Genomic DNA, 12074 nt, shown 5'->3' with positions numbered 1-12074 from the left:
AATGCCAGCTGGATGGGGAAGAGGAGGGCAGTATCATAGCACAGGGATGGGTGGAGTATTGAGAAAGGGTGCAGGGCAGCATAAAAATATTGGGCACAGGAAGTCGAGGCATCCAGAGGTATGTGAATTGTCCTGAGAGGGAACTAAGAGGCAATCAAAGCAAACAGGGCCTCCTTCTGGATGGTGTTAGATCAGCCTTGTCCCCTAGCATATGAAGGTGACTTCAAAACAATAGACACTGGCAAGCCATCTTAACTCTCGTCTCTAGAATTGGACATCTAATCGAGAGAGCCTCTGACAGGGGCAAGTGGTCTGTTCCCGGATGGAGAAAGAAGAATGTGCCTGCCCCCAAAAAAACTTGGCCTCACTAGATGCCGGGTTCAGTCCTCTTTCCTCCCTCTCTCAAGTCACTGCTTGTTTGCTTAAAATGGGCGGTAGGAATAGGCAAACACAGGTGCTGTCTGCATTGGCAGCATGGCCTCCCCTCCAGATTCAGGTTCTCCCCGGATGGCACTGGCTGGTAACCACAAGAATGAAGATCTAATCAAGTGAATGCTGGCTCTCTGCCCACCACTAACTGGTTTTGTTCAGCATCCCCATTGTTGATAATAAAACACAAGTGAGCCTTCAGTTTCTGGTCTGCTGGTTCCAAACCAGCATTTGCTGCAGGCTGTCTGACTTGCCATTTTGTGATGTCGTGGAAAGAACACTCACCTAAAATCAGCAGACCTGGCTTCTTGTCTGGATCTTGCCTCCAGCATACAGTGCATGTCATTTAACCTCCCCGTGCCTTATTTCAACTGGAGATCCTAACCCCTAAGTTGGCTCAGCTTTGTGGTTCTTTATCTCAGGGATTTATCAAGGTGTAAAGTAGAAAACGCTTAAATGAAATTCGAGGCTCTGTCTTAAAATCCTCAGTGGTTGAAAGGTGTCCTGGAGGGGGTAGGGAGTGGGCAAGAGGCAAGATTGGAGGGAGAGATTTCTGGTGAGTGGTGGGAGGGGGGAAGAGGGAGATCCTGCCTCCAGAACTTGTACTCTACTCAGGAGGTGATAAGGCCTTGAGAAGGAAGTGTTGACAAATAGTGAGAGCGCCCTTAGGTAGCTTGGGATCCACCATTTGTGTTTCCCAGCTCGTGGAAGATTTTCACCCTTGTCAAAGAGGCAGCAGAGCCTGGGACCACAGGTCTCTCAGCCACAGCCAGTGTGGACTCATATTTGACAACCTGAGGGGCCTCCCCGCCTCGGAGCTAGGTAAGACCCCAGTGCTTTATACCTTTGCAGGTGGGAGCCCCAAGAAGGCCTAAGCTTTCACTTCATCACAGCCCAATAGGAATGGGACTTGGAGTCAGAACTGAATTGATTTAAAGAAAGTAAAAACAGCTAATGCATAATTTTTTACATACCTGAGTGAGTCGACCGTGTTTCATGCTCTATGTGTCACTGTATTCACTGAATGAAATCTCTCAGAAGACCTTGTGTGTCCTTTCTATACACACTGAGCTGCTCTGCTGGGCACCCCCGAGGGCACTGGTGCCCCACAGGAGGCAAGGCAGGCCTTGATGCAGCATGGGCAAGGCTTGCCGAGCAAAGCAAGATGAGCAACACAAGGCTTGGAGTCCTGCCCGTGGGTGGGTGAGTGGCTGGGCAGGCCCAGGCAGGGCTCAGAAAGCCTGTCACTGAGGAATCACCCCACAGGAGGCAGCCTCCGGGTCACAGTTCCAACGCTTCATTCCCCAGGGCTCCTGGTGCACAGCTGAAACCATCTGGGACTGATAGGTTCTCAGGGCTTGCTCAGCCCCAAGTTCATGTCGTGTTCCTGACTCAGGTCAACGGACTTCCCGCTCTTGAAGGGAGAGACAGGGACCCTGAGACTTCTGGGCCAAAGTTTCTCTCCTGCTGTAATGGTTTCCTGAAGATAGAGACTTTGCCTTGGCTCCTAGACCCAGTTCTCCATCCATACCTCACAGTTCCCAGTCGGTCATGGAAAGAGGAACATGACTAAAAATAACCACCAGCTGGGTCCACAAAGTTCAGCAGGGTGCGTCTGTAGCTAATGGAGAAAGTTTGAAGTCTGTCTTTGTGGTTCTGGAAACTCAGCTGTGATGCACTTGCCAGAAGGGCCCTTCAAGTGGTGTTATTCTTAGTGTCTCTCAGGGCAGCCTTTGCAAAGGCAAGCTCTCACTGCCTGCATGTTATGGAGGTCACCCAAGGATAGCAGCTTTAGGGAAAATAGGAAGAGGAAAAAGAAACTGCATTTTTAGTGCATTTTCTCAGGACTTTGTGTTGCCCCTCTCTTTTCTTGCACTGTTTCTGAAGCCCCTAGAAACCACCCCCCCCCCCACTCCCACATTAGCCAGGGAGTTCTGAGCCTGTGTTCTCCCTTGATGCCCAGGGACTTCCACAGTTCCCTAAGCCTGCCTTTCCTAACATCCTCTTGTCCTGGATCTCACTCTCTCTTCTGTATCGAAACTGACGTATCTGTCCGTAAGGAAATGAAGCTCATCTGATGGTTTAAAATTGCTTGTTATACAGAATATGGAGCATTCTTTCAAATTGTGGTAAATAACATACCATAAAATGTACCACCTTAACCATTTTGAAGTATATAGTTTGTATTGCCAAGTAATTCACATAGTTGTGAAATAGATCTCCAAAGCATTTTCATTTTGCAAAATTAAAACTCTGTATCCATTAAATAGCTCCCGACTCCCCCTGTTCCCACCCCTGGTAACCACACTTGTACTTTATTTTATATACTTCACGTAAATGGAATCATGCAGTATTTGTCCTCACGTGACTGGCTCAGGGTTCATTCATGTTGGAGCAGATGAAGGGTTTCCTTCCTTTTTAAGGCTGCATAGTATTTCATTGTATGTATATAGCACATTTTGTTTACCCATTCATCCACTGTTGGGCATATGGGTTCGTTTCCATCTTTTGGTTATTGTAAATAGTGCTGTTATGAATATGTGAATATTTGAGACCCTGCTTTCAATTCTTTTAACTGTATACCCAGAAATACGATTGCTGGATCACATGGTAGTTCTATTTTTAGTTTTTTGAGCCACTGCTGTACCATTTTCCATCGTAGCTGCATCATTTTACAATCCCACCCACAGTGCACTAGGTTTCCAACTTCTCCAAATCCCCACCAACACTCGGTATTTTCTGGTTTGTTGTTGTAGTTGTTTTTGTTGTTACTAGTAGCCATTCTAATGAGTGTGAGAGTGTGGCTGCATTTTAACAGAAGATTTTAATGCTTCATCCTAGAGGAATAATGATGGTGTTGCTTTCAGGCTCTGTCATGGGCCATGCGGAATTATTAGATGTTTCCATTAGGAGATATTTATTGCATCATTTAAATCATAGGACATAGACCTCAACAGAGTCATTATGTTACCTGAGTGACAGCTCCCCCGTACCTAAAATCTAGATAAGATGACCTTCTCTATACCCCTTTCTAGAATTGAGAAAGTAGACTCATGACATAAGATACCTGCAGGTTTCTGGAAGTCTTATGTCTCATGGCCTCACATCTGGCTCCTAGGTTCTGCTTGTGTTATGGATTTTCTTAAAACTCTCCCAACTAGATCATTCTTATTTTGTTCCACATGAACACAAACACAGAGGTGATTCTTTTTTTTCAGTTTCCACAGGAAGAGTCGCTCACCCACAGCTTTTCTATATACAGTGGACTGAAGTTTTGAGGAGGGGTTTACATTGCAGAAAAGCAAGCCATTTAAAATGGAATATTAGCACTGCCATTCCCAAAAGTTCTTTGGACCATCCTGCCTCAGAGCATTGGTTTTCCCTGCTCTTCTCGGCCCCAGGTCCACGACTCTCATCCTCCCCAAAGCCAACAGACTTCTCTTAAAAGAGAGACACATGCCCCAAAGTGTATCTCCAACTGTAATGGTTTTCTGAAGCAGGAGACTTTGCCTTGACCCCTAGACCCAGCTCTACCTAGGAATGCCAAATTGTCACTCTTGTGCACACAGATGGACTCTAATGTAAGCCCTTTGCAAACCCCAAACCTCAACATGTTACCTGAATACAATTCTCATTACCCATTTACGAGCTCAGAAGACCAGTGGAGATCTTGAATTTTCCTGTAGCGAGTCTACCCACTTTCCTCGAGAAGGGAATGGCTTGAAATAGCATTGCTTTTCTCCCGATATCCAAGAAACCTATGTGATTTAATATCGCTGACAACCATTTTGTCTGCATACGTTTGGGAAAGTTTCTCGGAACAGTTGAGCCTTGCAAAAAAGACAAAATTCTGACATATGTGTTTCTTTTATTTTTTCTTTTTTCCTTCCAGCTAAAATCAAGGCTAGCTGTGACATGATTAGGATCTTTGCTAATACTGACTCTGTTCATTTTCAAGGACTCCCTGTACTGCCTGTGGATGCTAGACTTTCATAGTCCCCATGATGTTGGCTTTCTTACTTGGGCAACTGTTTTGTGCCCTATTCCCACACTGTGGTGACTGTTTGTGGCAGGAGGCTAACAGGGATATTAGCCTCTGTAGCTCTCAGCTGTGATAATACACCCCTTGAACTCCCCTACGTGGTTAAGATCCCTGTTCCCCCCCTCCAGGCAGACATCCTAGTAGGGAGTCGGCCTGAACACCAAAAGGTTGTCATAGAAGTCACATTTAGTTGCTTCCTCTTACTATATATGGTCGGCTGGAAACGGTATCATGAAGCTAATCTCGTAATCCTTTTTATCCTACTAGGAGGACAGTGGAATTCTGTGGGCCAGAGAAATGCAGGCAGCTGGGGTTTGAACTTTAAGCAACAGTGTGATAGCAGCAGCCCTCCTGTCCAGTCTCATTGGCCCTGCAGTGTTGAGAATGATGTATAATCAGAAGACAACTGGAGATTTCCAAGGAGATAGCCTGTAGGGGTCAGTGGGCAACGGAGAACACGTCATGACGTTAAAAAAAAGGGGTGGTGGTGGGAGAACAGTATGTCACCAAATTTGAAAGCTAAGAAAAGATTTTTTCAAATACAGCATAATTTCCCAGAACTTGTCTTAACTACGCTGTCTACTTCCAAAGAGGTTGTAAATGGGATATAGTAATGGGAGCAAACAGCTTCTTGTCCTATAGTAAAAGACTGCTTGTAGTTTCTGGAATGCGTCATGCTCCCTCTGACGACCTTATCTCCTCTACCTGAAACAATTTTCCTGCCTGGATCTCTCCCCATTTCCCTCTCTCCAGTTTCCCCTAGATTCCTTCTTCTGGTCCTTCAGATTTCAACATAGATGCCATTTCCTCTGGGAAACTTTCTTAACCCCCAGGAATTTGGGTGGGATGTGCACTTCATGTCATAGTACTTATCACTGAGGCTAGCAATTGGATCTGTCCTCCCTGATCTTTTTCAATCTCTCAAGACTAGGGTCTGTTGTGTCTTACTCTTCATTGCCCTCACAACACCTAGCACCTGTAATACAAGGTGGCCAATAAATATTTGTTGGAGGAATAGATGATTAAATATATGGGCAAGTAGAAAATAGCTATTTTCAGGGCTTCCTTAAACTAGATCCAGATCCTTTATTGAATATTTTCTATGCAGGAAATCTAAGTTAGCATTTCTTAAAACATGTAAGGGTTAATTGTGGCTATAAAACTTGCTTTCTTAAGGATTTAATCTTTGGATAGTGAACCAAATAAAGCTTGAGCATTCTGTGGAAGAATACAGTAGAGAATTTTTTTCCCCGAAGGCCAACTTTTTCAGCTTTGAATTTTGCTTTCTTTTACATCTTTGACTAGTGGGTTATAGACTCCGTGGTTATCGTGAAAATTAAAGGGGATAAAAGCTTTTAAGGAATTTGGCCCTGTATCTTAGTCACTCTTCTACATGATACCTAAGTGGCTTACATACAGTGGCATATGTCTGCCTAAATATGTGTAAATTAGAAATATGCATCTTTGACTGCAGCAGGCTTCATTTTTTGTTGTACCTAATGTTTTCAAGAACTGACAATATAGAATCAATTCGGGTTGACCATTTTTTAACTTTTAAGATGAAGTCCTAGAAATAAGGTCTGGATATTACTCATCCATTACCCTTCCCACTATTTTTAAATGCCTATTCTATAGTGGTTAACTTTGAATTTTACCTTGACATAGACCCTAAAATACTTTCTTTATGTTATTACTCCTACATAGAAATAATAGGAGAAAATTAACAATAACAACAAATTATTGATTTTTGAGCCATCATTTAATCTTTTTCATTGACCATCTTATTTTTTCCTTCTATAAAATATATCAGGCATACCAAAAGAACAGAGTATCATTTTATTTGAACTTAAATAAGCCATTAGAGTATCTTGACATTTTTCCTCTTCCAAAGCACTTTTTCATTTTCCATGTTTACCAAAATTATCAGAAAGCCTTACTACTTCATCTGACAAAGGCATGATATCTGAGATAGATACAAAAATGCTCTTTTCTATGAAAAGTCTCAATACAAATTTGCATGACCTGTGAGAGGCAATTGCGTGTACAGCTTAAAGTATGGGATTCTGCAAAATAAGATTGCAGTTAAATATGGCCCCACAAAAATATACTTCCTGATTACATGAACCAGGATTAGAAAAATGAACACCCCCCCCCCCCCCACATTCTAGAGTTATCAATGAGAAGCTATGGTGAATATTTTGTTTTTAAAACTCCTCCATCATGTGAATACATTTATCTTTAAAAATCTGGGAAAGGAGAATAACACATCAAAACTCACGTGACAGTTAAATCCTCAGTTGTTTTGTAACCCAGAATATGAGCTTTTGAATGGGTTCTAAACTTACAAACAATACGATACCTTATCATCCTTATTGATACACTTGATAAAAGTGATATTAAATTTTCTTCTTCATTTATATATTTGGTCAGTATTTACTGACTTTCTGTGCGTGCTGGGATATGTGATAAGTGCTGACAGAGGTCAATGAATTGGCCATGCCACCTGCCCTTATGCTGCTCATTGCCTAGCGTGATTCTCTATCCACCAGAATGGTAGAGTTCCTCTTGAAGAAACAGTGCACTGAACTGAATAAATAGAATTATTCCTCATCCCTAATATGGAGATAATAGGAACTACCCTACAGGATTGTTGTGAAATTTAGATGTGATAATACATGTAAAGCGGTAGAACTGTAGTACATGTCATGCAATAGGAGCTCAATACTTTTTAGCTAGAAAATAAATATAGGAAATCATAGAACTCAATAGTTGTAGGGGACCTTACAGTTTATCTAATAATCCAGCCTCCACATATTAAGGTTGAGGAATCTGATACTCAATGAGGTCAAGTAGCTTACTCAGGGTTGCAACTTTATTGTTAGCAGGCAGAACAATGGAATCTGTGATCTCTTGATTTCTACTTCTGAAGTTTTCACTATAGTAGCTGCCAGAGAAGTTGTGGGTGGGGGAGAATAGCATGATTGTTCCAAGCACGTGGCAGATACTCAATAAATGCGGATTGCATCAATATTGAACAAAATCATTACCTCAAGGAAAAATTCTAACAGTGTAAGAGCTTTCTTTTGATGACACACGGCTGGGTGTTTTTATTCTAATTGAGCATAGTCTGATTTATTAAAGATATCGCATTGGCTGGTGGTTTATGTATGGTGTGATTTGCTTGGGTTGGGTCCATGGAAAACACACACCATGAAACAACTCCACCATTGTTTATCCATCAGGTGAAGTCTCTTACCTACTTACCAGACATTGGCCATCAGACATGTTCACTCTGGCAGGAGTTTCCAAGATTACCAAAGGCATCCTCTTGGTTATGGAGATTTGAAAAGCTAAGAAAAGTCCTTTTTTCAACCTAACCTATTTAGTTCCAGAAAATATCAAGGAGGTATGAACAAGTGGCAAGTTCTCAGTATCTGCCTGCAGACAACATCCAGAGAGAGGCTGAGCTATACCAAGTGAGCACATGAACCTTTAGAGTCCTATGAACCACACAATGTTTAATCCACCATTTAGGGAACAAGGCAGCAATAACCTGCTGTGAGTCCAAAGAAGAAATAAGTTTCCTTTCTGAAAGGGAATGAAGTTCTATTGGTTCTTGGCTCTCCTACCTTCAAAAGACCTTGAAGTACCCTGTGGTTTTTTCTTGAGAGCAGCCTCAGTTACTACCTAAAAAAACTATGCACCTCTTTCAATGCCTCAGACACAGACTTGAAGGAAAGAGTGAAATCACCAGCTTAGCAGTCTGTGGAACTTAGATGAGCAATTTTCCAATGAAGGAAGATAAAAGAGAGAAGGAACAGGGAAAGCAGAGTGGAATTGGGGTCAATATTAATTTTATTTGGGTGAGGATTCATTTGATTAATGATACTAATCCTTGAAATTCAGGGACAAGCCTCTTAACTTTTTTCTACAACTATAAACATAGTTGTTCTTTGCCATTTTGTGTGTGGTCACAGTATAGTACAGGGCAGTGATTCCTAGTGGGTAGTGGCAGGGGATGATTTGACCCCATCCCCTTCGCAGGGAGACATTAAGCAGTGTCCGGAGACATTTTTGGTTGTCACACCCAGGGTTTGGGCTGGGGTGGTAGTATTGGCATCTAGTGGGTGGAGGCCAAGGATGTTACTAAACATCCTACCATGCATACGAGGGCCTCCCACAACAGAAATGATCCTATCTAAAATGTCAATAGTGCCAAGATTGAGTAGCTCTGGTATAAGAGCTGAAATCTTAATCTATGGAGTCAGTCTGAGTTCGCTTCATAACTGGTGACCTTGTACACATTCTTTAATCTCTGTTCCACAATTCCCCTTCTGTAAAATGGGATAATAATAGTATTTTACTTATATAATTTTTATGGTGATTAAATGAGTTAATATCTATAAAGTTCTCAGAACAGTGCCCGATGTATAGTCATTACCGTGTTAATATTAGATGTTATTTTTGTGCAAAATAGCACAAGATATATTTAAGAACTGTCAGGATAATGGAATCTTTGCGAAGTATGTTTTGTGGTGAATTTCACTAAAAACTACCTTAAAAAGTAATGGTCAACATAGGCTGATTAATTTGATAACCATAAGATCCTGGAATCTAAGTGATAATAAACTGTGTGACACTGTCATTTTTCTCTGCTAGTTTCCTCCAGCTGATTTAGTGCTATGATGTTGAAACGGAAAAGATGTCAGTGCACATTGTATATGCTTAGGTGGTGTTTGAGTTTACTTAGTAATTGCGTTTTCAAGATTCCTAAAAGTTCAAAGATTTGTGAATTCCCTAAGTGGCTGTAGAGCTGTAAGATGGGGGACAAGGAAAGTCTGATGAACGTACAATTGAAAATCAACCATGCACGTGACAGGGCTCTTGGTGTCTGTAGGAAGTGGAGGCACTTGCCCTTTAAGAGAACAAAGAGAAAACTAAAAGGCCAGAGTCTGATGAAGTAGCTTGAAAACTAAAGGTGGTGATATTTGTGGGTGTAGTCGACATATTATCATATGATTTATTTTCCCCTTAATTGTAGAGCTGAAGATGCCAGAAAGGGAACATTTAAGTACATATGACAAATTGTAAGTGTTTAGCTGGGAAAAGAGGCCTGAACTGGATGAACTGACCTGTCTGAATACCGTGCCCAGTATTCTATTTAATTTCATGGTTTTTGATTTGCATGAGGGTCTGAAAATATCTCTGTTAAGCTTGGTTAAGTGGTCCTTGACCTTGAGACCCTTGTTTTATGCTCTAGATAATTTCAACAGCCAGGAGACCCACTCTGGCTTTTCCCTGCCCTAGATCCTTTCTCTCAGAATGAAAGTTTTAATTAAGAAGATGTTTCACATTATGAGCTGTAGGCAATTTTAAAGCCTCAGGAGATCACCTATGAAGTCACAGTTTCAGGACAGCCTGTGATAAGTGCCCATCTAATTTAAATATTTGTGAACACAGCAGAAGATATTTACAGTGTTATTGAGATTCCCCCAAAACTTGGAAAAAATGTGTCTTTATGTTTTATACTCACTTTTGAGCTAAAAGGGCTAAAGTTCACCGGGTTCTGGTATTAGTCAAAGGAAGGAGGTCACAGAGAACAAGTTAAGAGTAGTAATTGCCCTTTTTGAATACCTGGTATGAACACAGTCAGGCACTGTGCAAGGAACATATTCATAAAACTCTGCCCATTTTGTAGAGAATAAAACCAAGATTCAAAGAAATCAGGTTAACTTGCTCAAGATCACAGAGCTGGTACCAAGATCGGGGTTCAGGTCTGTCTCTCTTGAGTGACTTTTTTGCTTTATCTAGTTATCTCTTGAGCACTTAACACATGAAATATACTATCATCCTAGGAGTCTTTAAATGATGAGGGGATTTGAGATTGGCCGTATCTGGGGCTGGTAATCTGTCCCTTTGGAATTAACCTAAAACTTATGTCCTCTTCTGATATTTTAAAATAGGAGGATCCCAAATTTTGAGCCATTCTCATTACTGCCTTGTCACTCACCATAATGAAGATATTATCAGAGGAACACAAAAAATATCTTAGTCACAGAAAAACAATGTAGATTCTACCTCCATAATATATTCAGAATCTATTTCTTCTCATCTCCTATCCTACCAGCCTTATTTATGTTTCCACCATATTATAAGGAGGATTGCAACAGCTTTTCCCAACTGGTTTTCCTGTTCCTCTTCTCACTCCCCTACTGACACTCTCCTCCCAGTAGCTGGAGTGATCCACGTAAATCTGCTTATGCCACTCTTTGCTCAACATCCTCCAATGGCGCCATCGTATATTCAGAATAAAATCCAAACAACTTTGTCCCGCCTTCAAATTCTATTGTTCACTCTTCCTACCTCCCCAGCTCTGTTCTGCCTCAGGCTCTTTGTACTTATCATGCTTTATAATGCCTGAAATATTCTTCCCACAGTTCTTTGATGACAGCCTTCCCTCACCAGTTCAAGTGTCAATATTGTGGAGATGGTTGGTCAGGGGGAAAGTCATCTCCACAATATTGACATTTGAAGTGAATGGTGAGAGAAGCCCAACCCTCACTTGCCTGTTGGGCATATAACTCTCCTTCATGACATCTTTTGTGTTCTTTAGAGCATTTATCACCAACTCACATTGTTTCCTTTATATGTGCATTTATCATCTATCTCCACCTTCCAAGAAGTTTGCCCTCATTACTGCTGCATCTTTAGGGTCTAGAAACTGCCTGATTCATAATAAGCACTTAATAAATATTCATTAATATTGACAAGGATGCTGTGTTGGGAGTCATGGGAACTGTGTTTAATCCTGGCTCCTCTACTGGTTTATTAAATAGTATGTTGGACAAGCCAAACTTCTTGGGTCTCTGTTTCTTCCTGTATAAATTGGATCAGATGACCCCTATGACCCCAATCTAGTCCTAAAATATTAATTCTGATAAAACCCTGACTTACTCTGCAGGTCATGAATAGAGTTCCCTGACTCTTCTTATTTTAGGCCCCAAAGGCATTAATATTTGATAAGTGAGAAATGCTACAAGCCTAGATCATCTTTAGTGATAAGGAGAGTTTGTTCAATGATGTTAATAATGAACTTTTTGGTACCTTGAAAGTGAGTGTTGTACATAGGAAAAGCAAATTCAAATTTAATTCTAATTCATAAAAATTAATATTCAATGTAATAGGGTTACAAATAAAAAAGTCCAGTCTAGGGGCACCTGGATGGCTTAGTTGGTTGAGCGTCTGACTCAGCTCAGGACATGTTCTTGTGGTTTGTGAGTTCAAGCCCCATGTAGGGCTCTCTGCTGTCAGCACAGAGACCTCTTTGGATCCTCTGTTCCCTTCTCTCTCTGCCCATCCCCTGCTTGTGCTTTCTCTCTTCCTCTCTAAAATAAATAGTTTAAAACCCCAGTCCTGTTGGCTTTTAATTAATTTTGAAAACCTTAGTCTAGTCAATTTTAGCAACTACTTTGATGGAGTCAAATAATATTGAATAATATTTGGTCCCATTAAAATTCAGACATTTAAATATCCTTAAATATTTTAAATTACATTCTATAGATTTGAACTCTTCTAAAAGATGTTAACTGGCTTTCAAAGATTT

The sequence above is a fragment of the Panthera onca genome, chromosome B4, assembly GCF_046562875.1.
Source record: "Panthera onca isolate mPanOnc1 chromosome B4, mPanOnc1 haplotype 2, whole genome shotgun sequence".
Classification (NCBI taxonomy): domain Eukaryota; kingdom Metazoa; phylum Chordata; class Mammalia; order Carnivora; family Felidae; genus Panthera; species Panthera onca.
Note: the sequence above shows the minus strand (reverse complement) of the source record.